Raw genomic sequence first — 26,432 nt, 5'->3', positions numbered from 1 at the left:
TTATTCCTAGCACTAAAAATCCTATAAAAGTGATTTAGATTCCAATATAAATTGCACATTCTTGAATTCATTGCATGTTATCTGACTAACTAGCAGGGTGAATTGGAACTCCTCTACTCTCAGATTTTCGACTACTTTCCACCAAATTGCCTTCATTTTGAAGTCACGATTATTTTTGTTTATGCACAAGCATTACTTGTTCTTGTCATTCACCTGAAGCTCAAACTGAACAATTGCACATCTGCTTACTGACAAAACATGGAAATGGCAATGACCATCAAGATATTTGTCTCTTCCTTCCTAAACGTCGTGAAAGTGAGGGGAAATTGGACAGCTTCTGGTAAGTTCACAAAATCAATCTTAATAATCAGTATTTATTTACTTTCTAAGAAAATGAACGCAAGAAGAGAAATTAATGTGCACTAAACGTTCATCAGCAAAGTGATTGCATAAAGGGATGATATAAATAATTGATCCAGAGCAACATTCTGAATCCTGCAACTCACGTTCACTGTAATGACAAGAAATATTTCATCATCATTTTCCAATATGAATAATTCAAATTTATATCAAATAGAAACAATTCAAATCTCCATGCCGTAAAGGTGAAATCACCTCAAACAATGATATTGCAATTTACTGTAATCTTGATGACAACCATTTGATAAAGCTGTTGGTCTATGCACTATTGATGCCGGGTTTTCTTCCGTCTACACTGGACATTGCATCATCAAGTTGCCAAACTTGAGCAACGGTTTGATTGAGCTATTTAGTTCACTCCATTAATTTTTCTTTGATATTCTTTTGGTTTGTAAGTGAGATGTTCTTTTCATTAAACAACATTTTCATTTAATTGATTCCCAAAAAATACCCAAATGAAACATTGAAACTTTGTGCAAATTCAATTGTTCTGCTTCAGTCTGAATACTGACACAATTAATATTGACACTCCCGAGGCAACAGTCGAACGCTTTAACTTCATGTTTGAAATTATTGTATCGAAACATAAACCTATCCTATCATTCTTTAAACCAAGTAATGAGATATAAATTCAAAACGTGAGGCGCTGGAAAAGCTCAGCAGGGCAGGCAGCATGTGAGAAGCAGGAGAGTCGACGTTTCAAGCATAAGCCCTTCATCAGAAATGACCTGTTTTTTTTCCAGCGCCATTCCTTTCGACTCTAATCTCCAACATGCGCGGTCCTCACTTTCCCTTTATGAGAAATGTAACCTGCTAAAACCTCCAACCATGCGAAAATTAAGAAGCATTACAAATATCAATTTAGGATAGACGTGTAGACCATATCAATGCAACATAATCTAGGAAAAGGGGACGATCGGAACAGGCGAGTAAAATGTCTCACTTGCAATTTTCCTTTTCTCTTTCACTATCAAGGATGTGTAGAACGTTTGGAAGATGTTAATTTGCAGCAAAAAGAAAACTCCCGTTGACTTTTGAGATGGATATTATTAACTTCATCTGAATTCATTTTCCTTATTTTCGTGAATATTGAAACAATGCTATGCCTCGTCCATTGTCAGTTCATACTGAAACCAAACTCGCAGTTTTGCCTTATTACATCAGATTACTGATTGTGTATCATAATAGGTCTCTGTATAGTTTGTGACGATTCTTTGAATGCATGAATCAGATACCTTTTTAAGCATGCATTATAGTGTACAAATTTATTAGGAAGTGGTGACGCTGGACCACTGAAACATGCACATCTATTGAATTATTTAAGCATTATTAATCTCGTAGTTAATACATCTGGAATCAAGAGTCGTGTCTCTTTTTTGAGTGTATGGCTTAAAATGTATTTCAGACATTTAATCACATAAATTTACTCTTTCAAATGAATTCGACTCTTTAAAAGAGGAACCATCTGATAAAATCATACTCCTTGAGCAGTAGATGGAAATACACCTTGGGGTAATGTGTTTGTTAAAAACACTGGCTCTAATGTTAATCACTGTGTAATACTCGTGCCGTCAGGTGAGGTGACGAATAAAGGCAAGCTTAGTTTGATCACATTAAATTTTAGTTTGAGAACACAAGGTGTGAACATCATTTTACAAACATGGCTCAACAAGCAATCATACAGGTGGAAAATATTTATTACCCTATTCTTGCAATAGTTGGTATTCCTGGTAAGCATTTTATAATAATTTAAAATTTATGGTCAACTCTGTTGAATTGGTGTACTTTTCCTTCCGTCGATGATATGTTCTGTTTGCCTGGATGCGGTTGATGTTAATTACCATCATAAATCAAACAGGAAGAACACCCTGTATGTTGAAAATTCTGGACAGAATGATTTGCCTGGAAACAGAGTTTCTCCTTCCTTTAAAAAAATTGATCTACAGTCCCGTAGTTTCATTTGTAGATTGCCTTTGTATTTTTAGAAGCAAACACTGCGAAGATTAGAATTCTGACGTAGAAGTCGAAGTTGCTGGAATCATTCACGAATCGATCCAGTGTCTGTGGAGAAAGACAAATCAAATAATTTTAGGGACAAATTTTGTGAAAGTTGATTAACTAAAAGATTCCGTTTAACTTTGCACCAATATTGTATTTTGCCAACCTTTTTGCAAAATAATAAAACGACTTCCGTCATAAAAAGCAGGTTATTATGCTGGAATCATCCATTTCTTTCTTATTCATGAGGTCAGCTAGATTCCATTGGATGCATTCTTAACATTTCTTTCAGCGTATGCTCATGGAAATCAGTCCACATTTTGAATATGCTTTGTTTAATAACATTTCCCTTGAATTCACGAACAAGTGGTGTGTTGTTTTTCCATTTTTGACAACTGCAATTGGATACACGTTATATATGTGCATCTGAGAGGTGATTTGATGATCTCTTGAACTGTCTCCACCACTTCTCTCTTTGATTTGGATTTCCAATGGGAAAGAACCCTAGAAATACATATTGATGGATACAGTCTGTTCAATCAGTTTCGCTCTCCAAATAACATTAATTTGTGCAATGCCTCTTTTATTTTACAATATTAATGAGACAACTGCTGTTCGCAGTATTCTAAGATTAGTTTTATAAAATATCATGTTACTTTGATATAAAACGTTGATTTAAATTTTATATCTATAGACATGTATTAATGTAATCTTGGGATTTCTTGCGATATTTTTGGCCTTCTTGGCGTGTAGCGTCTTTGATGGACTCTGCATTAATTCGCCTATGTCCACTTGTTCCACACACTGTTTTGACATTTACTTGCTAAAAGGCTCATTACGATTTTATTTTTCCTGCTAAAATGCACTGTGTCACACACACCTGTATGGAAGTTCTGTTTTCCTACCCGTTCTATAAGTTATCTTTTGATTTCCTTCTTTTTTGAGATAACCCTGCAATTTCAGCAACTTAAAGATTTTGCTTGACTGTGTGTGCAAAGAGTAGACATTACTTACATCGGACAAGCCCTTTTGAAATATTTGATCTACTTTCCTGCCAAGTATATGAATCATGAGAAAAGACAAAGTTTTGTGACAGCACAGCCTTGAAATAGAAACCCATTTTCACACATCCGCCAATCCAACTAAAGTAGTTGAAATTTGAACGTTCCAACGACCCTTTATTTCAGAGTGCAATAATTTTATTCCATGCAACCGTGATGTGTGATAATATTGACTGGTAGTAAAACGTGACTCACTTTCCAACACCCCCTAGCTGGCGGGTGCCAACATCAACAGTGCACGATACTTTCAACAGAAAATTGTAAATTGACTGATCATCCTCAAACTATAGGCAGTGAGAGCAAATATATTTTTTTCACTTCGCAGCAAAGCTGGTGGCAATTGTAATTCTCTCCTATGGACGCTGTGAGCTCTGCAAGTGCATCACTACATACCTCGTGGCCATGGCGGTGGCAGATTTGTCTGTGCTGATATTTGATGTATTGTTCTGCGAGATTAAAGATTCGTATTTTCCGCATTAATTCCTAAACTACACTTCAGTTTGCAGTCTGAACCTCGTACTGGGCTTTGTTCTGTGTGGTTGATTGTCGCATTCACCGTTGATAGGTTTGTTGCTGTTTGTTATCAGAAACTGCAATGAAATATCTGCATGACTAAAACTGCAACAACAGTGACAGTCGTGGTGTGTTGTTTGAGCACTTTGCAGTGAGCTCCCATTTAATTTACATACGAAGCCCATGAAATACTTGATGACATCTCATGGTCCTGTCGTGCAAAAGCAAGCTTTTACACCTTACCGATATGGGTTGCATTTCTGTGGATTGAAACTACTCTAACCCCTGCTTTGTTTTAATTTTCCTGTTTAATGTATTGATCATCCAGAATATTTTACAGGCAAATAGAGTAAGAAACGGTGTCTTTGGAAAGAGCAAAGGTCAGAATTACAACGATCCGGTGATAGAGAACCGGAAGAAAATCAATTATTTTATTGTTTGCTGTTTCTGGCAGCTTTTTGCTTTTCTGCAGTCTGACACCGGTATCTTGTTAGTAACGAATTCAAAATTTGGTAGCAAACACGAAGCAAAGGAAATGGCTTGGGAAAATGGGGTTACTTTCATGGGGTATTTGCATCAATGTTGGAACCCAAGGCATCTGTACCAATGGGATGCTCTCCACCTGAACTGAAAAGGAAAAATAGGTTAATCGCGAGGACTTTAAACCTGTGAAAAAGTGAGGACAGTGGATGCTGGAGATCAGAGTCGAGAGTGAAGTGTAGGAAAAGCACAGCAGGTCAGGCAGCATCCAAGGAACAGCGGAATTTACGTTTGGGGCAAGAACCTGCCTAATGAATGGCTCTTCTCTGAAACATCGATTCTCCTGCTCCTCGGATGCTTCCTGACCTGTTGTGCTTTTCCAGCATCACACTCTCGACTTTAAGCTTGTGAGTTGGGTGGAAGCGAAAGGGAAAGCGGCAGGAAGTATTATAACAAATAAAAAGGTAAACAGCAGGTTCACATGCATGCAGGAGGGTTTACGTTAAGGGCAGACAATGAAAGAAGCAAAATGGAAGGACAATTCAGGAGATATTAGAGATGTTGTGAATCATGACGGTGCGAAAGCTAGCATGAAGGCGCTTGACCTCAATGCTCAGAGCATTCGTAACAAGGTTGAGGAGTTAACGGCACAAATCATCGCAAATGAAAGTGATTTGGTAGCCATTACAGAATGGTCACGACTGAGAATTAAATATTCAAAGGTACACGACTATTAGAAGGGCAGGCAGTAATGTAAGGGAGGTGGAGTAGCTCTGACATTCAAAGACGACATGAGGGCGTTGTTGAGAGATGACATAGGACCGATGGAGAATGAGTTGAATGCATTTGGGTGAAAATTAGAAATTCTAAGAAGGAAAACGTACACAGAGGCATAATGTATAGGCCACCAAATAATAATATCGCATTGGGTCAGGCAATAAACAAAGAAATAACTGATGCCTGCAAAAATAGTATGGCTGTTATCATGGCGGATTTTAACCTGCATGTAGATTGGTCGAAGCAGCTCGATCAGGGTTGCTGTGTGGGTGAGGTCATTGATTGAATCCGTGATAGATTTCTTGAACAGTCCATATTTGAACTGACGAGGGACCAAGCTATCCTCGATCTCGTCCTGTTTAATGAGACAGGATTAATTAATGACCTCATAGTTAAGAATCCTCTTGGAAGATGTGATCACCGTATGGTTGAATTTAGAACACATCTGGAGAGTGTGAAGATAAAATCCAATACTGGTGTCCAGTGTTTGAAGAAAATAGAATGAGGGCGGACCGGGCTAATGCAGACTAGAACAAATATTTTATGGCGGGACAGTTGAAGAGCAGTGAGGACTTTCAAAGAAATTTTTCAAAGTCCTCAGGAAAAGCATATTCCGGTGAAAAGGAAGGACTATAAGAAGAGAGGTAATTTGCCATGGTTGTCTACGGAAATAAGGCATGCTGTCAAATTGAAAGAGAATGCATACAAATTGGCCAAAAGCAGCATGAAACTAGAAGATTAAGAAAACTTTAAAGTTTAACAGAAAGCCACAAAAAACAGGAATAAAGAAAAGTAAGATAAAGCATGAGACAAAACTAGCACAGAATATAAGATGGATAGCAAAATTATCTATAAATACATAAAGCGAAAAAAGTGGCAAAAGTAAATGTTGCATTGGTCTTCACAATGAAGGATACTAAAAACATGCCACTAAGTGACGAAGAGATGAAGGACTGTGAGGGCATGGAAACTATCATTGTTATGGAAGAGCTAGTGTTAGGCAAGCTACTGGAACTAAGGACAGATACGTTTCCAGGTTTTGATGGAATGCATCACAGAGTACGAAAAGAGATGGTGGGAGAAATAGCAGGTGCACTGTCTGTAATTTTCCAAAATTCCCTGGACTCTAGGGCAGATCTAGCAGATTGGAAAACAGCAAATGTGATGTCACTGTTTCAAAAGGGAGGTAGACAAAAGATAGGGAATTATAGACCAGTTCGCTTCACTTCTGTAGTGGGTAGGATGCTTAAGTCTATTATCAAGGAAGAAATAGCAGGGCATCTGGAAGGAAATTGTCCCGTTGGACAGAAGTAGCATGGGTTCATGAACGGCAGGTCAGGATTGGCAAATTTTCTGGAATTCTATGAAGACATTGCGAGAACGTTAGACAATGGGGACCGAGTGGGTGTGGTGTACTTAGATTTCCAAAAGGCCTTCGATAAGGTGCTGCACATGAGGCTGCTGCATAAGATAAGGATGCATGGCGTTTGGGGTAAATTATTATCATGGATAGAGGTTTGGTTGACAATAAGGAAGTGAAGAGAAGGGATAAATGAATGCAAGGCAAAAACAATGACTGCAGATGCTGGAAATCAGATTCTGGATTAGTTGTGCTGGAAGAGCACAGCAGTTCAGGCAGCATCCAAGGAGCAACGAAATCGACGTTTCGGGCAAAAGCCCTTCTCCATAAATGAATGCAAATCTAGTTGGCAATCGGTGACTAGTCGGTGCCTCAGGGATCAATGTTGGGACTGCAATTATTTACAAATTATACAGCTGATTTGCAATTGGGGACCACATACACGATCTCAAGGTTTGCAGATGACACTAAGGTGAGTGGCAGAGGAAAGTTTGCAGACGACTGGGAAACTTTGCAGAGGAACATACATAGATTGAGTGACTGAGCAAAGGTCTGGTAGATGGAATATAATGTTAATAAATTTGAAGTCATACATTTTGGTAGAAGTAACAATAAAAATGATTATTAGTTGAATGCTAAAAAGTTGAAGCATGCTGCTATGCAAAGGGACCTGGGTGCTGTTGTGCATGAATCGCAGAAGGTTCGTCTGCAGGTACAACAAATAATTAGGTTGGCAATTTTAAGTTTGTCCTTCATTGCTAAAGGGATTGTGTGTAAAAGCAGAGACGTAATGTTGCTGCTATACAAGGTGTTAGTGAGGCCACTCCTGGAGTACTGTGTGCAGTTTTCGTCTTCTTACTTCAAAACAAAGGATGTACTGGCACTGGAGGAGATTCACTAGGTGATTCCAGAGTTGATGGATTAGATTATAAGGAGAGACCTTGTAGACTGGGATATATTCAATGGAATTCAGAAGAATGAGGGGGGATCTTATGGAAACATAAGAAAAGGGAATCGATAAAATTGAAGTAGATAGAATGTTTCCACTGGGAGGTGAAGAAAGAGTAAGAGGGCATAGCCTCGAGATTAGAGGGAGCAGATTTAGGATTAGATTGAGAAGGAACGTCTTCACCCAGAGAGTGTTAATTTATGGGTGTAATTGACGCTACTTCAGTAAAGCTAGATACACTTTTGAAAAATAAAGCAATTAAGGGATACAATGAGTATGCGGATAAGTGGAGCATAGTCCATGCAAAGATTATCCATGCAACGATCGGATTGAGAGGCAGAATAGGCTCGAAGGGCCGGATGACTTATTCCTTCTCTTATTTCTTATGTTCTTATGTGGCAGGACTGCTGAGATTAGATCTGACGCTTTGGTTGTACAAAATCTCAGCGAAGTCTGTCTATCACTTGTTGCCGATGCTGTTTGGCATATAAACAAGTTTAGCCACGAACTGCCCTGTGTATTTTCTAAGGCTCCACTATAAAAATGTCCCAGTAATGGATTTTAAATGAAAAACACATATTTACGTGTTAAGAATGAATCTTATGCAGGTAGTTTAAATCTGTAGTCGTCTGCATCATGCGTGTTTCTTTTATTTAGAATATGCTATCTGCGACTTTAAAGCCCACACCCTGCTTTATCAGTTAAATAAACTCAACTCCGCTTGATGCATTGATACTGGTTAAAAAAAGAGAAAGGAAAAAGAACGTACTGGTGAACGTACGAAGAAGAAATTGCTCCATTCGAATCAGCTGAGTTGAAGAATTTGCAGAGCAGATTTTACTGCAAATTTACCATTTGATTCATATTATTTTAACGCATTTGGAGGGACAGTACTGTGGGACATGTTCATCGTTGAACTCCCACTTGCAACTCATGTCAAAAAAAGAATTACAAATCGAAGACAATGTCTGATCTTGTATTGCTTAAAGCTCAAGGAATAGAAAAGCTAATTGGGATACATCTTAACATGCACTTCGTTCCATCCCCATTTTCTTAAATTGTCAAGATTAATAATAAAGTCGTTATTTCATTTAGTAATGCAATTTATAGTACAAAGCCAGAGTATTGCTGACACAAGACAAATAGTTTTACGTTGCGAAATAATGAAGTAGAAGACATAACACCATTTATGCTGTATAAGAGAAGGATGCTGGTTTTTTCATAAATATACTCTCATTTGGTAGAGGCGTTTCCAAAGAAAGTGATGATGTTTGAAAGTCATTTGTGTACACTGGAAGCTCGGTTATCTGCAGTGAGAAATAACATAGATAACAGTGTGACTGTTTTAATACAATAATAAAGGATAAAGCGATTATCTGGTTCAGATCTCAAGGGATTTCCTTGACCAATCAATGTCATCTTACGTGATTTAAGAGGCAAACAAAACTTGTCTATTAATTATGGTCATCGTCGACTCAGTGCATTGTCCATGATCATACATCTACTAATAGAGTCCATTTGGCAAACTGTGAGAAACCCCCACTCATAGAGCACGAATGTCAGTTTCACTTGATCTTAACATTTACTCCACATTATACTGATGAGTGAAATATTAAAAATTTTGACAAAATGTGCTTGCTTCTTCACAGTAATTTATTCAATCTACCTTACATGAATGCATGATTAGAGTCACCGGATGCGTATTGGGGTTCTTCATTTCCTCTCTGAATTTGCGCTGGGTGAATGCATAAATAAACGTGTTTATACAGCAACTCGTGGCCTTAAGAATATATCCAGACTGTTCAAGAATAGTAAACGGATTGTGTAATTTGTCTCTAAAAACGATACGTCAGCAAATTGTATCCAAAGGTAAGACACGAGCGTCAGACTCCGCAAAAGCAAAAAGCTGCCAGGAATAGCAAGCAATAAAATAATTGATTTCCTTCGGTTCTCTATCACCGGATCATTGTAATTCTGAAATTTGGTCTTACCAATGACACCGCTTATTACTTTATTTGCCTGTAAAATACTCCTGACAGTCAATGCATTGAACAAAAATATTGAAACAAACGGCAAAGCTGGGGTTAGAATAGTTTCATCACAGAAATGCAACCCATATTGGTAAGGAATAAAAGCTTGCTTTTGCAATACAGGACCATGAGATGTCAGCAATTATTTCACGGGCTTCATATGTAAAATAAATGGGAGCACTCTGCAAAGTGCTCAAACAACACACCACGACTATCACTTGTTGCAGTTTTAGTTGTGCAGTAGTTTCTTTGTAGCTTCTGACAACAAAGAGCAACAAACCTATCAATGGTGAATGCCACAGTCAACCACACAGAACAAGCAACACAAACAAAGCTCAGGACAAGGTTCAGACGGCAAATTGGAGTGTAGTTTAGGAATGAATACGGAAAATACGATTCTTTAATCTCGTAGAACATTACGTCAAATACCAGCACAGACAGATCTGCCACCGCCATGGCCAAGAGATATGTGGTGATGCATTTGGAGCGCTCACAGCAACCGTGGGAGAGAATTACAATTGCCATCAGATTTGCTGCAAAATGAAAATAATATATTTGTTAACACTGCCTACACTTTGAGGATGATCAATCAATTTACAATTTTCTGTTCAAAATATCGTGCACTGTTTATGTTGGTACTCGCCAGCGAGGGATTGTTGGAAAACGAGTCACATCATGATGTTTCACTTCCAATCAGTATTATCACGCTTCACGGCTGCAGGGAATAAAATTGCTGAACTCTGAAATAAAGGGTTGACTGTTCTTGACAGTCTTCAGTAAGTTGGCATGTTCTAATTTCTACATTGGGTGGGTTGGCTGAGGTGTGAAAAGGAGTTTCTGTTCCAAGGTTGTGCTGACACAAAACTTTGTCGTTTCTTTTCATTCACATCCTTGGCAGGAAAATCGATTAAATATTTCAAAATGGCTTGCCTGATATAAGTAGCGTCCACTCTTTGCACATACAATTAAGCAAATTTTTAAAAATGCTAAAATTGTGGGGTCAACTTATACAAGGAGGAAATCCAAAGGTTACTTTAATAGACTTATACAATGGGTACGAATACAGAAGTTCCATACAGGTGTGTGTGACATAGCACATCTTAGTAGGAAAAATAAAATTGTAATGTGCCTTTTAGAAATTTAATGCCAAAACAATGTGTGGGACAAGTGGATAAAGTGGAATGGATGCATAGTTCATTAAAGAAGCGACGCACTAAGAAAGCTGAAAATGTCCCAAATAATCCCAAGGTTTCATTACTACATGTCGATAGATATATTTAAATCTATGTTTTATATCAAAGTAACATGATATGTTATAACACTAATATTAGAAGACTGAAAACAGCATTTGTCTCATCAATATTGTAAAATAAAGGAGGCATTGCAAAAATTTATGTTATTTGGAGAGCTGAATTCACAGACTGTATCCATCAACAGGTATTTATAGGATCCTTTCCAACTGGAAATCGAAATCGAAGAGAGAAGTACACAGACAGTTCAGGAGATCATAAAATGACCACTCAGGTGCACAAACATAAAGGGTATCCAATTGCACTCACAAATGGAAAAACATTACACCATTTGATCATGAATTCAAGGGAAATGTTATTAAACAAAGCATATTCAAAATGTGGAACTGATTTCCATCAGCATACGCTGAAGGAAATGTTAAGAATGCATCCAATCGAATCTAACTGACCTCATGAATAATAAAGAAATATACGATTCCAACACAATAATCTGTTTTTTTATGACAGAAATAGCTTTCTTATTTTCCAAAACAAAAGTTGGCAAAATACAACACTGGTGCACATTAAAGCGGATTTCTTTAGTTAATCAACAGTCATAAAATTTGTCTTTAAAATTATTTGATTTGTCTTTCTCCACAGACACTGGATGAATTCTTGAATGATTCTAGCATCTTCAAATTGTACATCAAATTTCTAATCTTCGCAGTGCTTGCTTTTAAAAATACAAAGACAATCTACAAATGAAACTAAGGGACTGTATATCAATCTTTTAAAGGAAGGAAAAACTGTGTTTCCAAGCAAATCAATCTATCCAGAATTTTCAACATACAGGGTGTTCTTCCAATTTGATTTATGATGGTAATTAACTTCAACCGCATCCAGGCAAACAAAACATATCATCGACGGAAGGAAAAGTACACCAGTTCAACATAGTTGACCATAAATTTTAAATGATTATAAAATGCTTACCAGGAATACCAACTACTGCAAGAATAGGGTAGTAAATATTTTCCACCTGTATGATTACAGGTTGAGACATGTTCGAATAGTGATGTTCACAGCTTGAGTTCTCAATCCAAAATGTAATGTTATCAATCTAAGCTTGCCTTTGTACATCACCTCACCTGACGACAGGTGTATTACAGAATGATTGACATCAGTGCCAGTGTTTTGAACAAACGCATTACCCCAAGATGTATTTTCACTTACTGCTGAAGGAGTATGATTACATCAGATGGTTCCTCGTTTAAAGAGTCGAATTCATTTAAAAGCGTCAATTTATGTGATCAACCGTCTGAAATACACTTTAATCACTACACTAAAAAAAAGACAAGTCCCTTGATTCTAAAAGTATTAAGTAGTAGATTAATAATGCTTAAATAATTTAATAGATGTGCATGTTTAAATGGTCTAGAGTCACCATTTTCAGATAGATTTGTACACTATAATGCATGTTTAATAAGCTATCTGATTCATGTATTCAAAGAATCCTTACAAACTATAGAGGGACATATTATGAGACGTAATCAGTAATCTGATGCAATAAGGGAAAAGTGCAAGTTTGGTTTCGGTATGAACTGAGAATGGACGGGATATGGAGATAGGGATTGGTTTAATATTCATCGAAAATAAGGAAAATGAATTCAGATAAAGTTGATAATATCCATCTCAAAAATCAACAGGATTTTGTTTTGTGCTGCGAATTAACATTTTCCAAATGTTCCACACATCCTTGATAGTGAAAGAGAGAAGTAAAATTGAAAGTGAGACATTTTACTTGCCTGTTTTCATACGTCCCATGTTCCGAGATTATGTTGCATTGATGTGATCTGCATGTCTATTCCTCAATTGATGTTTGTGATGCTTCTTAAAATTCGCCTGGTTTAAGCTTTTAGCAGGTTACATTGTCCATAAAGGGAAAGTGAGGACTGCACATGTTGTAGATCAGAGTGAAAAGGTGTGGCGCTGGAAAAAAAACAGATCATTCCTGATGAATGGCTTATGCTTGAAACGTCGCTTTTACTGCTCCTCGGATGCTGCCTGAACTGCTGTGCTCTTCCAGCACCACTAATCCAGAATTATGCTTGAAACGTTGACTCTATTGCTTCTCTCATGCTGGCTGCCCTGCTGAGCTTTTCCAGTGCCTTTCTTTCTCTTTACTTGGTTAAAAGAATGATAAGATAGATTTATGTTTCGATACAATAATTTCAAACATGAAGTTAAAGCATTCCACTGTTGTCTCGGGTGTGTCAATATTAATTGTGTTAGTATTCAGACTGAAGCAGAAAAATTGAATTTGCACAAAGCTACAATGCTTCATTTGCGTGTTTTTTGGGGATTCAATTAAATGAAAATGTTGTTTAATGAAAAGAACATCTTACTTACAAACCGAAAGAATATCAAAGAGAAATGAATGGAGTTAACTAAATAACTCAATCTAACCGTTTCTCAAGTTTGGTAACTTGATGGTGCAATATCCAGAATATACAGAATAACACCCAGCATCAATAGTGCATAGACCAAGAGGTATTTCAAATTATTGTCATCAAGATTACAGTAAATTGCAATATCATATCTTGAGGTGGTTTCACGTAATGCTATCGAGATTTGAATTGTTTCTGTGCGATATCAATTTGAATTATTCAGATTGGAAAATTATGATGAAATATACCTTGTGAACGTGAGTTGCAGGATTCAGAATATTGCTCTGGATCAATTATTTATATCATCGCTTTATGTAATCAATTTGCTGATGAACGTTTACTGCACATTAATTTCTCTTCTTGCGTCCATTTACTTAGTAAGGAAATAAATGCTGAATATTAAGGTTGATTTTGTGAACTTACCAGAAGCTGCACTAGTTCCCCTCACTTTCACTATGTTTAGGAAGGAAGAGACAAATATCTTGATGGCCATTGCCTTCTCGATGTTTTGTCAGTCAGCAGATGTGCAATTGTTCAGTTTGAGTTTCAGGTGAATGACAAGAACAAGTAATGCTTGTGCAAAAATAAAAATAATCGCGACTTCAAAATGAAGGCAAATTGGTGGAAATAGACGAAAATCTGAGAGTAGAGGAGCTCCATTTCACCCTGCTAGTTAATCAGATAATATGTATGAATGTGCAATTTAAATTGAATTCGAAATCACTTTTATAGGATTTCTAATGCTAGGAATATAGCAGTCTGTTGTGGAATACTGTTTCCACTTGTGCCTGAGACTACCATGCATCATTAGACAAGACTTGGTGGAAATAATCATGTGTGGCCAGGCAGAAGTGAATATGAGGGTCGTGTGAGGGAACCGTGGTTTACTAAGGAATTGGAATCCCTTGCTAAATGGAAGAGGGCGGCCTATATAAAGATGAGGTGTGAAGGTTCAATTGGGGCGATTGAGAGTTATAAGGTAGCCAGGAAGGATCTGAAGAGAGAGCTAAGAGCAGCAAGGAGGGGACATGAAAAGTCCTTAGTTGGTAGGATGAGGGAAAACCCTAAGGCTTTCTATAGGTATGTCAGGAATAAAAGAATGACTAGGGTAAGAATAGGTCCAGTCAAGGATAGTAGTGGGAAGTTGCGTGTGGAGGCTGAAGAGATTGGGGAGATACTGAATGAATACTTTTCGTCAGTATTCACTCAGGAACAGGATATTGTTGCCGATGTGAATATTGAGTCACAATTAATTAGAATGGACAGCTTTGAGGTATGTAGGGAAGAGGGTTTTTTAATTCTGGAAAAGGTGAAAATAGATAAGTCCCCTGGGCCTGATGGCATTTATCCTAGGATTCTCTGGGAAGCAACGGAGGAGATTGCAGAGCCATTGGCCTTGATTTTAATGTCCTCGTTGTCTACAGGAATAGTGCCAGTTCGACTGGAGGATAGCAAATGTGGTTCCCTTGTTCAAGAATGGGAGTGCGGATAACCTGAGTAACTATAGACCGTTGAGTCTCACTTCTGTTGTGGGCAAAGTCTTAGAGAGAATTGTATGGGATAGGATTTATCAACATCTGGATAGGAATAATGTGATCAAGGATAGTCAGCATGGTTTTGTGAAGGGCAGGTCGTGCCTCACAAGCCTTATTGAATTCTTTGAGAAGGTGACTAAGGCGGTAGACGAGGGTAATGCGGTAGATGTTGTGTATATGGATTTTAGTAAGGCGTTTGATAAGGTTCCCCATGGTAGGGTACGGCAAAAAATACGGAGGTATGGCGTCGAGGGTGAGTTGGAGGTTAGGATTAGGAATTGGCTGGCTGGAAGAAGACAGAGGGTAGTAGTTGATGGTAAAGGTTCACCTTGGAGTGCAGTTACTAGCGGTGTTCCGCAAGGATCTGTTTTGGGACTGTTGCTGTTTGTCATTTTTATAAATGATCTGGAGGAGGGGCCTAGAAGGTTGAGTGAGCAAGTTTGCGGATGATACGAAAGTCGGTGAAGTTGTTGACAGTGAGGAAGGATGTGTCAGGGTACAGCGGGATATAGATAAGTTGCAGAGCTGGGCAGAAAGGTGGCAAATGGAGTTCAGTGTAGGTAGGTGTGAGGTGATTCACTTTGGTAAGAGTAACAAAAAGACGGGTTCTGGTCTAATGGTCGGATACTTTATAGTGTGGATGAGCAGAGGGATCTTGGTGTCCATGTACACAGATCTCTGAAAGTTGCCACACAGGTAAATAGTGCGGTGAAGAAGGCATATGGCGTACTGGCTTTTATTGGTAGAGGAATTGAGTTCCGGAGCCCTGAGACCATTTTGCAGTTGTTTAAGACTCTGGTGCGGCCGCATCTGGAGTATTGTGTGCAGTTTTGGTCGCCATACTATAGGAAGGATGTGGAGGCACTGGAACGGGTGCAGAGGAGGTTTACCAGGATGTTGCCTGGTATGGTAGGATGATCGTATGAGGAAAGGCTGAGGCACTTGGGGCTGTTTTCATTGGAGAAAAGAAGGTTTAAGGGTGACTTGATAGAGGTGTACAAGATGATTAAGGGTTTAGCTAGGGTTGACCATGAGAACCTTTTTCCACGTATGGGGTCAGCTATTACGAGGGGGCATAGCTTTAAATTAAGGGGTGGTAGGTAAAGGACAGATGTTTGGGGTGGATTCTTTACTCAGCGAGTCGTGAGTTCATGGAATGCCCTGCCAGTAGCAGTGGTGGATTTTGCCTCTTTATGGGCATTTAAACAGGCATTGGATAGGCATATGGAGGATAGTGGGCTAGTGTAGGTTAGGTGGGCTAGGATCAGCGCAACATCGAGGGCCAAATGGACTGTACTGCGCTGTATTTTTCAATGTTCTATGTTCTATGTTCTATCACGTGGCAGTTCAAATGTTTGCTTCCACTCTGAAAAATGCAATGTTAAATGTAATGTTTTCTAATAGATGTGGAGAAAGCGTGGACTGAAGATGCTGGAATTCAGGATGGCCAAAGTGGGCTGAGAGATAAAAGGGGGGAGGGGCGTGTGTGTCTGGCGGCAAACTGGGAATGCGATCAATAGAAGAAGATGGGGGGGGCAGTGTTGGTGATAGGTGAGAGAAGAGGGTGGTTGGTTCACGACGTGGCTGAAGAGCTTCAGGGCAGAGAAGACGACGGGGTACAGTAAGAGAGAGACTCACTGAGATCCTTGTAGAGGGAGGAGGAGAACTTCTTCACGGGAGGCATCCTTGGAAGAGGCTTCGCAGCAAGGTTAAAGTCAACCAGGACAAAGTGAGGACTGCAGATGCTTGAGATCACAGTCGAAAATTGTGGTGCTGGAAAAGCAGAGCTGATCAGACAGCTTCCCCTCGGATGCTGCCGGACTGGCTGTGCTTTTCTAGCACCATACTTTTAGATTGCCATGTTGGAGTTGGCAATCCTCTTCTTGCATTTTATGTGCGTGTGTGTGTGTGTCTATGTGTGTGTGTTATTTGGAATACATCACAGGCTCGGGAGATAGTAAAAGTTTCTGTCCATATCTAATTACAGTTGCCCAGTAGTGAGATCTATGTTTATCAGTCGTGCTTTATATATTTCTGAAAGGCAAGAAATGGCCCGACTCCAACAGGAGATAGCTTTGATCAATTAAACATCACTCAAGTCCACGTGAAAGTAAATAATGAGTACCTGATTGTAGCTGGGCAGTTGGATAAATTTATCAATACCAAAATTTTAAAACAAAGTCTTGAGCATATTTGAAAATGATGTTGCTGTTTTTCGTGTATGGTGCCAAGGAAAGGATATTATATCCAGGCACCAGTTTAGATTCAATGACTCCAACAAAATCAATTGTTCTTACTGAACTAAATTTATCCTTCATTTCTCTTAGCAGAAGATGACAACACTTTACACACCTTTTACGATTGAACTTGGAAGTCAAAACTACAAAATAGTAGAGCTTCTTTTTTTAAAAAGTGGAAAAGGTTTGGACAATAAATTCAGACCAGGCCAATATTGTGACCGTTTTCTGTCTGCTGACAATCCAGAGAATCTTTCTCGTCTAATTTAGTCGTGCCCTCTTTGGGATTTTCCATTGTGCTTGTACATGAGTCCACAGTTCAAAGACTCACCACTGAGGATAGACGGTTACATTGACTGCTCTCATCTCATCTCATTGAACTACACATTGCATGAATCATTCATCCAGATCGATAGGCATTGCATCACTTGCAACCAAATGTCATGGTTCATCTTTTACCCTCGGTATACCTTTCCGCCAATTCTTTGGTCCAGATTAGTAGTGTGAGTGCAATCAGGTCATGTGTGTGTGTCTTGTCGAGTTGGCGTTGAGTGACCTGTTGTTGCTCTGTTCAATTTAGCCAATCAAGTACTAGTTTATATCTGAGATTGATCAATATAAACATTTCGCTTGACACAATCCAGGTCGGGTTTTGAACATACTGCCCGAGTCACTGACAGTGAAATCAGTGTAAGAGGCTTCTGTGTACGGCCACAAGTAATACACATCACCGAGTGGAAGGCTAAACTTCGGAGATTATTCCACATCCTGTTTGTATGCTTTGCTTCTTAAAGTTCCAAACACGGATCCGACACTTTTGCTCAGATTTTGGTGTTCTGGATATTAGAAGTCCCAAGCCTTTTGTTCAAAGATTCTGGTTTCCCTAACACACGGTAACTACTGCCACCATTACACCGTGCCCCCACCCCACAAGCTAGCTGAGCATTTCACCTCCTACAATGTACCACGTCTATAGCAAATCTTTGGTTAATTGTAAACCAAATGGCCAGTAAAATTGTTTCAAGCTCCGTATGTTACTTCCACGCTTTGATTGTATTCTCACTGGTGTGTGTACATCTTGGCTATACGTTGTACAGGTTGAAATTAAAGCAAAACGTTAATTTGTCTCACACTTTTGGCCCCAGTATCGTTTTAACATTCTCATTTTATTGTTTCTTTTTACTTTATTGTTGCTTGCAGTAAGACTGTGGGTGTTGCTGATTTGGTTTTGTTTGTAAAAAGAATTTAGTTCTATTTGTACTTCCATTCTCCAATATTCACAAGGCAATGAAGTTAAATACGCTTGCCATAAAGATTTCGATTGACACTTTTGATTTTACATTGGTTCCGGTTTTTTTTCAAGAATACTAATCACCTGTTGCAAAACTCTAAACGTACAATGTATTTTCGAAAAACAACGACACAATCGATGACATGTTTTCCCACAGAGAGAATGTTGACATCGCGAATTAAAATTCAACACCAACTGAATTGATGTCCGATATTGTTGAATTTGCTCACCCAATTATAATGATTCCACATGGAACATCTCCTGGGTAAAAAGTGACCAGCAACTGAACTTTCTTATGGACTCGGCCAGACCACACAAAACATTCTTCTGCAGCCAACCTTAACCATAACTTTGCAATTTGTTTTGGTACTTCTGCAGTTAAAATTACCCGGTTTAAGTTCGCTAGGATAACTACCCGATTTTAAAACAGACAAAAATGCAATCACAAAATTATACAATGAAACACAAAGAACAGACTAAAGAATACCTTCAGAACTCAGTCTATCCAAACTAAACTTAACGATGTTGTTTAGAAAGTACACAACAGCATCATAAGCAAACACATTAAACACAGTAAAAATAAAAACAAAAGGCTTCGAGGTCGAAATTAGAAAGTCAGAAGGAGAGAGTTCAGCAGCCTGTTTCCACACAGCTCACTGCTGAACTTCCTAACTAGTTCTGGACTGAACCTCTCAGCTGAAGAGCTGGCCACGGCCCCTTGACTTATGCAGGTTACTTCTAAAAACACAAGTGCTTTGACCTAAAGACTCATCTGTTTCCATATAAACAAAAGGATATTTCATCTCCGTACCAAATCCAATCGTTTTGGAGCCCGGCCTGTTCAAAACCCCTCGAAAACAAAATCCCAGGATTCAGTATCCTTGAGAAAAGTAACAACTTTTCGAAACAACGACTAGCTTTGTGACAACTGAAATAGATAAATAATTATCTATGTGGCTAAAAGAACAAATGGGAGAAATCTTGCAACGAATACGTCACCTCTGAATTTTTCAAAACCTCTCCATACTCTGCAAAGTACAGGTCATGAATGTGACAGAATGCTTCCTACTTAGATGGATCAATACAGCTCCAATAACATTCAAAAGACTTCACACTGCTCTGGATAAAATAGCCTACTTGATTTGCCTGATAACCACAAACGTGCACTGCCAACAATATCATCTCTCAGGAACATTAGTGTGTACTGTCACTAACTACCACTGAACGAACAAAAAGCAACACAAGGTGTTGGGATAAGTGGGTGTTTAATGATTGCTAATCGGTGGCTCATGGTGTGCCTCAGGGGTCAGTGTTGGGACCACAATTATTTACAATTTACACAGATGATTTGAAGTTGGGAGCCAAATGTATTGTGTCAAAGTTTGCAGATGACACTAAGCTGAATGATTCAGCAAAGTGTGCAGTGGAAACTGAAAGTCTGCAGAGGGATACAGATAAGATAAATGAGTGGGTGGCAAGAATCTGGCTGATGGAGTACAATGTTGGCAAATGTGAGGTTATCCATTTTGGTAAAAATAAAAGCAAAACCGTCTATTATTTATAATATTGCAGCATACGTCTGTGCAGGGAGACCTCCGTGACCTTGTGACAAAAGCTTTCTTTGCAGGAGCAGCAAGTAATAAAGAAGGCAAATGGAATGATGTCCTCTATTTTTAGAAAGGGGGATTTTAAAAACAGGGACATTATGCTGAAGCTCTTTAAGGCACTGGTGAGTTCACATCTGCAGCACAATGTAGAGTTTTCGTTTCTTTCCTTGAGAAAGAATATGCAAGCACTGGAGGCGGTGCAAAGATTCATTAGGTTGATTGCTTCATTGAGTGGGCTGACTTCTGAGAAACGTATGACGAGAATATGACAAAACTCATTGGAATTTAGAAAAATAAGAGAAGAGCTTATACAGACATATAGTTATGAAAGGAACAGATAAGATAGAAACAAGCAGGGTGAATCCACTGGATGGTGAAATTAAAACTAAGGGAACATAGACTCAGAATAAGAAGGATCAGATTTAGTACTGAGTTGAGGAAGAACTCAAATGTATAACTAGGTTTTATTGTCATGTATACTCAAGTGCAGAAGTACAGTCAAACATTGACAACGTCACCTCTCCTGGTGCCATCTTAATTACAAATTACCTAATTAGAAATCTGAGATACAAAAAAAAAGAAAAACGTCATGTTACTTTACAGTGATTCATAACATAAGTTAGAAAATAGGCATTCAGTTAAAAGGACAAACATTTCAGTCAGATAAACAGATTATAGGTGGACATGACATTGCAGTAGATCAGTACAGGGGCTTCCACAGACGTGGTCTGACTGACCTCACAAGCTGCTGTCGACTTGCACCAGTGTCCAGTCCAACAACCATCTCTGCTCCATTCCATATCTTCAGCCTACTTCACTCTGGCTGTCAGACACTCTGCTCCATACCTCTGGTCTGTTCTGAGCTGTTTTTTCACCTCAGAAGGTTATGAGTCTGTGGCATTCACTGCACGGTCAATCAGCTGAAGCTACCTTGCTAAACGTTTTTAAGGCAAAGATAGATAGATTTTGAACTGTAAAAGAATTTCGGATACGATGGGTGGGTGGGTAAGTGGAGCTGAGTCCACTAAATGATCAGCTATGATGTTATTAAAAGTGAAACAAGCTGGAAGGGCCAGATGGCCTAATTCTGCTCCTATTCTTTATGTCCTTACCTGCAAGATGCAGAAAATCTCCTAAGGTGCCTGAGAAATTGTCTTCTAAACTTATCATGATGATTGCCATCTCGGAAGCAAGGACAGCAGATGCATGGAAACACCAGCATTTACAAATTTCCCTCCAAGCCACTTATTTACCTTACTCAGAAATACATTATTATGCGAAGAGCCTGCAGTTCTCTACACAATGGGATCGATATACATCAAAATGACGGCAGCACCTGGAGGAGTCATCTCATTGCTTTCTCAAGGGCAGCGAGTAATGGGTCAAAGGAAAGACTGCCGCAATGTCAACTCACAAAGTGGCTGAAATAGCACCTAGGACTTTCCACTGTAAATTGTCATCACGATAGCTGCCAAAGACCTGCAAAAATCAGAATCTATTTCTGCCCTGTTTTGCCATAGGAGACAAAATCCACCAGTGCTCTGAATGAATCCTAAAAACAAAATCAGATAATTTTAAACTGTACATCGCGTTTCAGTTTTACTAAATGTCAAATCAATTCTCCTCTAGGCCACGTATCATGTCAGTCAATGTTTCAGGAATTAACAGATATCACACTGCCAATCAGGACAGATCTGTTCCTTGATTGTGGTTCGTCCTTTCAATTACTTAATGTGATGGCAGTTATAAGTGGGTGGTGAGTGATTTGAGATGATGCACAAATATCCTGTGATGGCACAGACTCCAGCACCACCAAAACAAAGCAAAATATTGGATGCCTGGAGGACAGATGTCACAACGCCTGGAATAGGAAATAATCGGATTACATATCATCCTCAACTATTTAGCATCTGCATTGCTCACTTAAAGCCATTTACACTCCATTGCCTTTTGTGATAGGTACCCTCACCAATAAGAAACTTTCCTCCATTAAATACGTTGGAACCATTTAAAACTATTGTCCACAGCGCTGATGATTGTTAAATTAATTGTCAGTTCTACCAATGGATTCAGCTAGTGTCAGCAAATTGTCAGGAATTTTCTCCATTAAAATCATTTAATAGGTTAACGTATTAAAGCCACGTAGCCTTTTGAACAAAGACATTCTTAAAGAAACGACATGCTTAATCATGTTCTTCAATTCATCTGTGATTATTTTTTCTCTGGGAAACTGCATAAATAAATGTGCTTGTGCAACAACTCAAATCCGGAAAGTTTATTCAGATTGAGCAAGAATAGGAAATGGGTCATTATAATTTGCTTTGTAAAACTGTGTGTCTGTAAGTTGGACACATAAATGAGGTATCAAAGTCACCATCCATAAAAGTATAAAATTGCCAGGAATGGCCAGCAGTAAAATTATTACTAAGCTTCAGTTCTCCATCTCAGGATCATTGTAATTCTGACCCTTTTTTTTGCAGTCCGCTTCTCACTCTGCTTGCTTGCAAACTGAGCCAAGTGGTCAGTGCATTAAGCAATAATTTTTTTAAAAAATGGACGAATGAAGTTAAAATGGTTTCCAACCAAATAAATGCGACACCTATGAGTAAGCTATAAAAACGAGATGATATCGACCAGGACCATGGTACAATACCAATTATTTCCCATAGTTCATAGTTTAAAAAATGCTCAAGGAACAAACCACTGTGGTTACCACAGCTGCAGTTGTCGCAGTACAACAGTTTGCTTGTAGATTCTGACAACAAATGGCCACAAACCCGTCGAAAGTGAAAACGACAGTCAACCAGACAGAGCAATCAATGGAGATAAGAAGTAGGGCCAGGTTAAGGCAGAAAATTGGACTGTAGTTCAGAAATGAATATGTATAATAGGCATATTTAAACTCACAGAAAAGCACATCAAATATCAGGACAGATAGGTCCGATACTGCTATTGCAGGTACGACCACCAGGTATTTCGTGATGCATTTGGAGAGCTCACAATGGCCACGGGAGAGATTCTCAATTGCTATCAGATTAGCTGCAATGGAGGGAAAGATAAAAATTGCCAATAATTGAAAAGATTATAAGTCTAAACGTAACTTTTTTCCGAATATTAGCATATCCCTTAAACTCTTACTCAAAGCTTCCTGAGGAATGAGAATCCAATAATATTGAATGGAATGTTTCGCTCGTTCTACACCCAATAAACTGGACAATGACGACATTCCATATACAAACTCCAGCTGCAAGAGCAGGTCAAGGACTCAGATTTCTGCAGCCAATAAAGAACTAAGAAATTACAGCACAGGAACAGGCCCGTCAGCCTGCCCTGATCGATTTAAACCTGTCACCTGCTTTCAAAGGAATGCATTACTTTGTTCCCTGCCCATTCATGTATCTGTCTCGATTCATCTTAAATGACACTATTGTGCCCACCTCTACCACCTCTGTTGGCAACGTATTCCAGGTACCCACCACCCTGAAGAAAAGAACTTCCCATGCATATTTCCCTGAAACTTTTCTCCTCTCAGATTGAACTCGTGAACACAAGCAATTGAGTACAGCACTCTGGGGATAAAGCTTTTGCTATCTACACTGCTTAGAGATCCCATGATATAGGAGGCCTCAATCAAGTCCCTCCACAACCTCTGACTTTCTAATGAAAACAATGCTAATCCACTCAACTTCTTTTCATAACGAGCGCCCTCCATACCAGGCAACATTCTGGTTAATCTCCTCTCAACTCTCTCCAAAGAATCCACATCCTTCTGGTAATTTGAAGACGAAAACTGTACACATTATTCGAAATGGGGCCGAAACAAAGTCCTATACAACTGTACCATGACCTGCCAAACTTGTACTCAATACCCCATCCAATGAAGGAAATCATGCCTTGTGCTTTTTTTCACTACTCTATCAACCTGTGTTGCCACTTTCCGTTTCCAATAAACCTGAACACATAGATTTCTCTGCACATCGATTTCACCAGGGATTTTTCATTGACTATATAACTTGCTCTACAATTGTATCGTTCAAAATGCATCACCTCACATTTGCCTGGACTGATTCGCATGCAACATTTCTCCACTCAACTCTCCAATCTATCTATATTCTGCTGCATTCTTTGACAGTCCTCTTCACTCTCAGCTACTCCACCAATCTTAGTGTCATCTGCAAACTTACTAATCAGACGACATACACCTTCCTCCAGGTCGTTCATATAAATATATTTCACAAACAAGAGTGGTCTCAGCATGGATCCCTGTGGACCACCACTGAGCACAGTTCTCCATTTGGGAAATTCTCTTCCACTGCTACTCTCTGTCTCCTGTTACCGTGCCAGTTCTCTATCCTTGCAGCTAGTACACCCTGGACCCCATGCAATTTCACTTGCTCCATCAGCCTGCCATGGTGAACTTAATTAAACAACTTATTGAAGTCCACATACATCACATAACCTTCGCTGCACAAAACCATTCTGCCTTTGACAGATAAGCCAGTTTTCTTTCAAATGTAAATAGATTCTATCCTTCATTATCTTCTCCAGCAACTTCCCTACTACTGATGTCAGCCTCGCTGATCGATCATTACTTGGATCATTCTTGCTCCCCTCATGAAGTCAGAGAAACATACAGCACAGAAACAGACCCTTTCGTCCAACTCATCCATGCTGACCAGATATCGTAACTTTATCTAGTCCCATTTGCAAGCACTTGGCCCATATCACTGTAAACCATTAACATTCATGTACCCACCTACATGGCATTTAAATGATCTATTTGGACCAGCCTCCAGCACATTCTCTGGCAGCTCATTCCATGCACCACCCTCTGCATGAAAATGTTGTTCCGAGATCCCTTTCACAACATCGATCTGATGGGAGGGAGACCGGAGTGCAAACAATATTCCAAAAGTGGCATAATCAATATCCTGTACAGCCAGTATATAACCTCCAACTCCTACACTCAGTGCTCTGACCACAAAGGAAAGCATACCAAATGTCTTCGTCACTACCCAAAGAAAGATCTATGAATCTACACTCCAAGGTCACTTTATTCAGCAACAGTCCCCAGGACCTCACGATTTATTGTATAAGTCCTGCTCGGATTTGCATTTCCAAAATGCAGCAACTCACACTTATCTAAATTGGCCACTCCTTGGCCCATGTCTTTTCGTTTGATTCATATATTTGGCAGGAAAACAGATTAAATACTTCAAAAGGGCCTATCTGATATCATTATTGTCGACCATTCGCATGGACAACCAAGCAAAATGTGTCAGTTACCAAATATGTTTGGTGTATCTCATAAAAGGAAGAGCTCAAAGGATAGTTTTAATAAACTGAGAAAGGCTGAAAAATGAAACTTCCATCCAGATATGTGTAAGCTGGTACATTGCATTAGGAAGAATAAAGTCGCAACATACGTTTTAGAATTTAAATGTGAAAACAGTGTGAAGGATTGATGGATATTTTTTACATGAAGATGTTTATTGGAAATTTTTTAAATCATTTACAAACCAACTTTATACAAAAACTGTAATATCAAAATACAGAAAGATAGAGGCTGTCCAACAATGTTATACCATGATACTATTAATAATGAACTGCTACTCTACCAGAACAAAACTATCTTCTTAACTTGAACTAAAGTACAAATAAATTAAAAGGAAATTAAATTAAACTGAATTCAAATTAACTTCAATTAAATTATATCTCAATACTTTTTTTTCCATTTCACTCATGACACCTCCAATGTGGTTCCCTTCCCTGAGAGCACCAGTCATTGTACCCGTATTCATTTCCCCAGTCTCCCCCTCCTCGGGCCATACGGGTGCCCAGACTGATTCCCACGTGTATACCACGGCCCGAATTAATGTGGCTGATAAGTCTGCGTCAACGTAACTTAAAAGGGCCACTATGTCTTGTAAACCTGCTCCGTTTTGTGTGCACCATAATTGTGAGGTATTCTTGGGGGAGATGCTCCATCACTAGCTTAAGCCTCCCCATAAAACCTGGTGGTTTTCCCAATGTCTAATTCAATAAAATATTCTTCCTCGCACAGTGGGTCAGAAGGTTACACAACCTCTTCACGTGTTTTTCCAGACAGGGCAAATTTGGCAACCCCAGAAGAAGAAATACTGGATCCACTTTAACTTCAATCTCCAGGATGTCCTTTAGCTCCCTTCCTCGAGTACTCCAGTATCTCTGGATCTTAATCATGGCCAGTAGCAGTGTGTAAAATTGCCTATTCTCATTTTAAATTTCAGTAACCCTGGAACCCTGGTGATGATCTTCGTTTGAACTGAGCTGGCCTCTCTGGTGCCATATGAGCCCTGTGTAAAGTTTCCAATTGCATCGCCTGCGCTGTGTGACATACTGAAATTTTCTTTACATTTTCCCATCTATCTTCCCATGCCTCCAATGAGATATCTTCTCCTAGCTCTTGATTCCACATCCCACAGAGTCCATCCACATTCGCTAAAGCACGTCCTTTCTCGA

The sequence above is a fragment of the Chiloscyllium plagiosum genome, unplaced genomic scaffold (genome assembly GCF_037043375.1).
Source record: "Chiloscyllium plagiosum isolate Xiang-an unplaced genomic scaffold, Cpla_swu_hap1 HiC_scaffold_35, whole genome shotgun sequence".
Classification (NCBI taxonomy): Eukaryota; Metazoa; Chordata; class Chondrichthyes; order Orectolobiformes; family Hemiscylliidae; genus Chiloscyllium; species Chiloscyllium plagiosum.
The sequence above is the reverse complement of the archived record's forward strand: the minus strand, read 5'-3'. Positions refer to the sequence as shown.